The sequence below is a fragment of the Bactrocera oleae genome, chromosome 2 (genome assembly GCF_042242935.1).
Source record: "Bactrocera oleae isolate idBacOlea1 chromosome 2, idBacOlea1, whole genome shotgun sequence".
Lineage (NCBI taxonomy): Eukaryota > Metazoa > Arthropoda > Insecta > Diptera > Tephritidae > Bactrocera > Bactrocera oleae.
Genome location: NC_091536.1, coordinates 15,886,553 through 15,891,535, shown reverse-complemented (window position 1 = coordinate 15,891,535; position 4,983 = coordinate 15,886,553). Strand labels below are relative to the sequence as shown.

At 34.8% G+C, this 4,983-nt stretch overlaps 1 long non-coding RNA gene across 1 annotated transcript; it reads right to left on the bottom strand.

The window, feature by feature from the left end:
* Positions 1–415: 415 nt before the first annotated feature.
* On the bottom strand, positions 416–1,673 carry LOC138857766 (uncharacterized). Its single transcript, XR_011396945.1, has 2 exons — positions 1,169–1,673; positions 416–993 (listed from the first exon to the last, which is right to left on the bottom strand). It is a non-coding gene; the product is annotated as an uncharacterized lncRNA (long non-coding RNA).
* Positions 1,674–4,983: the final 3,310 nt, after the last annotated feature.

The window sequence follows — 4,983 nt, the reverse complement described above, 5'->3', positions numbered from 1 at the left end:
AGTCATAATATCAAAGCTACTTCCTCATTCCCTATTTGAAGTGTTGATTCCAGAGTCTTCGACAAATGAAAAAAATTTACGCCGTCTTCGAAGTGTTGTGGCACGTTTATCAGAAGCTTTTGCAGGATAAACACACATTTATGATTGCAAAATTATTTTCGGGGAACGACCATTATTACAAAGTATAATTTAAATTATATCTATATAGGTGTACATATATAATTTATTGGCTATCAGTTTTAAGCCTATGGTCCACAAAGCGGTATTCATACAAACGACTAAGGAGGCTATAAAAGAGCGAACATGATAATTTTAAGCATTATTTATTTAACAACGCTTAATATTGATTTTAAATATTTCCCACACATACACATACACACCAAAAGTCTAAAAAACAACATCAGCGCAAAAAATGTTTATCAAATGAAAAATTAAATGCACCCAAAGGACACACCAGTCATTTCATTATTCATAATGTTAAGGACGAATCACAGTGCTTATTTACATTCATTACAGATTTCATTTGCGAATGATAAATATGCGGTGCGTACGCCTCAAATCACTTGCAGCATTTGCAACACACACACACAAGCAACGCATACTTTAACTACTTTAGAAACAATTTAATAATGAAATTGAAATCTCGGCCGACGTTCGACGACCTGCGACCTGAGACCACCGTCACTCAACGCCGACCGCCTCCTTAAACAGACAGACAAACTTTACACACGTAATTCTGCAGTAAATCCACCGCCAACAACCACAACAATAACAATAGCAAAGTGGCGAACACTAAGGAAAATATATTTATTGGTATGTGTGAATTTATGTGTCAGTGTGTATGTGTATGTGCGACGTTGGCTGCCTGATCCTGGGCGAGAGCTTGATGACGGCTGGGCGGATGCTAAAACGATTGAAGCACGTGTTGCAATGTCGTTTTGGCGCGCGGTGCACACTTCATAAATTTCCAACATACCAATGTGTATAACGGAACTGTAACAGAAACAGTTATTATTACAGTTAGTTATTATAGAAGTGCAATATTGTAGCTGCAAGGCAAAGTCGAAAAGTTCGCATCCGCTTCCGACACCCCATTCAAGGCGCATGCCACCCTTTGTTGTTTTCCTTGTTGTTGCACGTTGTTGAACACCCAAAGCACATTATTTACTTTTACTTTCAACTACTGCTGTTGTGGTTATTGTTGTTGCTGCAGCAGTTATTATTATGATTATGATTGTTTTACCACTGTGGTTGTTGCTATTCTCGCTGTAGCCGTAGCTGGTGTTGTCGATGAAGTTTTTCCGAACTTTAACGGAAGCTAAACCCATCATCAACAATTGCTTGAAGATCTACGCAACGCCGCAATCGTCCGGAAGGATTCACTTTCATTGTTGTTGTTGTTTTTGGATTTCTGTTTTTGCTGTGCTGATAAAGTCAAGAGGGTTGAACAGTGCAAGTGCCGTTGCGCCGCTGCGGAGGGTGTGAGTGTTGACTACAGCGAAAACATGATAGCTCCGGCGTGTGTGGTAGTAGAACGTCGAATGCCGTGAGTCCTTTGAACCAGTGAAGCGACAAACCGCAATGCGCAATAAAATTCACCCGGAAAGGGTCAATGCGTCGACAGAAATCAAAATCAAAAAATAATAATAATAATAAAATGAAAGGAAAGGAAAGGAAAGAATTGTTGCTTATGCATTTTTTTTCTGTTAAGCTAAGTAAACAGAGTCTGCAGCTACCGGTGGTCGCATATATGTTTGTATGTAGTTGTTGGTCGCCACACACGTTGTTGTAATCAAAATCTCGTGTGGCCGCCACGACAAGTTTATGATTTATTTAAGCATCTTAATTGACTTTTTCCTTAAACACGCGTCGTGTGTTTGTATGAAATTACTTAAGCGTGGGTTTTCATAAATGAATGTGTGTAATGATCTCGGTATTTATTTATATTTCTAGTTGTATACTTATAAGCGGATAACAATCGGCTGCGGCATGCAAAGAATACTTTTGAGTTAAAAGTTATAAGTCTGTAAATTGTTGCAGGCCATGAAAAACATATTGGAAAATATTTACACCTAATTAGGATTCGATTGATTTGGTTAATGAATCTTAACTGCACAATAACCCTCTTGCTCAATGCATGTTAAGAGATATTCTTCATATGGGGTCACTCTTTTTTCTTATTGAATGGCTCTGTAACAATCTCTCTGCTCTTTGCTAAAGACAAACAAAACGAAAAACAAACTGCAATCGACTGCTTTTTCGTTTGGTCTTTCGAGCGGAGAGCAGTTCACTCATCTGGTATCGAATAAAAGTTTAGAGCTGGAGTATAACAAATTAACGCCGTTATACGACGCCTAGCTCTCTTCATTTCATCTAATGTAATATTCGATTAACCAAAAGACCAGAATTTTTGTCAAAAGTCCTTCTTCATGGTTTCCAAAGCTGACATTGATGGTTTTGTGTCTCTAACATCGAAGTTATATTACATGCTTAAGAAGCTTAGTTGGATAGAAATTTTAGGTGAAGTGTCTTTGTACCATATTCTAATGCGAACTCTGGTGCGAATGCTTGAGTTACTCTAGCCTGCGCTAAACTTGGATTTTAAGGGGATATTCTAGTCTTTTTTTTATTTCAAAAGTTTAACTATTCAAGTATATATCGACAAGAAGATTTTTCAAAATATTTTCGGAGACATAGGTATACGCGAAACTTTAAACGAATTTTTCTCGAAACTGTATTTTTCAAATGGCATTTTTAGAGAGTCTTCCTTATAGACTTGTCTATGTCTATGGAACTATCCATATTCCCAAATTTAAATATTTACTATTTTTAAAAAATTCGAAACAGTCAACAAAAGTGGTATAAAAAGTGTTCTTTTTTTCAGGCAGTCGCCGTTTTGTGAAACAATATTTTCCAAATTTTTCGTGGAACCAAACATTGCGACATTATTCTAGATTAATTGTTTTTTTTATTTAGTTTCAGATTGTTAGGGAACTGAAATCGTGTGTATAGTGACGCGTCAATTTTTTGACAACCCCCAATTTCATCGTTGATTAGTTCCTTGAATACTTGGAGCACCAAATATACATATAGCTTTGCCCCGAGTGAATAATATAAAATTCTGATTATAAAAAATCGATATTTTAACTTTATTAATTTTTTGATTTTTTCCTGTAATAAAACAAATGGATAGTAAAAATATGAATTGCTTTTTTGACCACAATTTCAGGTAATTTTTGATTTACCTGAAATTCACGCATCTAAACTAGAATACCCACTTTAGATACTGCTTAGCTTGTTAGCAAAGATCCTTCACGACTTGGTAGCACATCATAAGAACATTCATGGGAAAATGAAGCTGACGATGCATCTTTGTGAAACATTTACTTGCTTGATTAGATCAAAAAGCAACATCCAAAACAAGCCACTGGATCTACCCGAGCATTACGGGAATCGTTATCTTGAATGAAGCAAGAGAATACAACTCAATAAATTTTAATGGCATGAAATATAAAACTTGGATGCACGCAAATCTGGCAACCACAACATTGTAGATATAAACATTGTCATAGAGAACTAACTAGAACTAATTAATATATAGTTAGAAGGTCGAAAAAAAGGGAATTTTACGAAAGGTTTTTTGAGAAAACTTTTAAATTTATTGATCCAAAAATTATATACACATATTATGGTATCTTTCAACTATGTTTTAAGAGTTAGTACTAGTAAAAAGTTTTATTTGGAAAAGAGCTACAGCCGATCTCCGGGAGCTCCTCTCAAAAAAGACGTTTGGCGGTGACCACTATATCTCTGAACTGGATCATCTGAAGTTAAAAACCAAAACAGATTTCATTAAACTAATGTTTAACCTAGTAATTAATCGAAGGAATAAGCAAAATAACTTTTTTGACAAAATGGCGGTTTCTCAAAAAAAAAAAAAAAACGATTTTTCACCGAAATTTCAGCCTTAAATTGCTTATAAAAATAAAAATATTTATTAGAGAGAAAAAATCTTTGATTAATTACTAAAAACTGTATTTAAGAAGCTCGTGCTAAAATTTTTTTTAGCTTTGAAAACACCATTCTGAGAAAAACGCGTTTAAAGTTTGGAATGCTTTACATGGGATAGAAAACGTCTTTTCAAATTTGCTTGTAACTTCGAAAATATTCACCGGAACGACATGAAATTAATTAATTAAGAAAATAAAAAAAAAAATCGATAGAAAAAAATACTTTCAAGGCGTACTGCTAAATTATAAGTCTTGAAAGTAATACGGCAGTCATTCATAGTTCATAAAGCAATTATATTACAAATCAAAAGTAGTTTTAGACAAAACAGTTTAGCTTGTCTAAAAAAGGCAATAAATAACTAGATATAATTTTGCAGTAACAAACATAAATTCATCATAAATATGAAACAAGTAATATCAGTTTCTACAACTTTTTTACCAAATCACGAAGTCCATATGCGGTGTTTACGCAAGCAAAGTGATCCATCTTTTTGCTTGGTGCACTTGTCAGTCATTACAAGCGAACTGTCAAATTTGAAACCTACCGCAAACGCACATTAATAACAAACGGACAGTCGGATCTGACAAACTTCGGCAAATTTCAATCAGAACTTCATTTTCGAGGCAGAACTGGAGTTGTCAATAATGAAATATGCGCCGACGTTTATACCAACACACTTGCTCAGGAAAGTACGAGCACGAAGCTAACCGATACGAGTAACGCTTCTGCGAGGCACAAGCCCTTAAGTGACATTAAAAAATTAATATTATTAGTTTATTTTTGAAGCGCTTCTAAATGAAACGTAAAAACACTGGCGGCGACGTTAAATTTACAGTTTTTGCTTTGCTCATTGTACCGTTGCGCAAAGTTGTCAAATGAATAATACATTTGTGTAAACCGAAGACTTGTGTAGTAGTTTATGGTAGACATGAGTATATGTATGTATATATTTATAAATAAAACGCTTCTCAA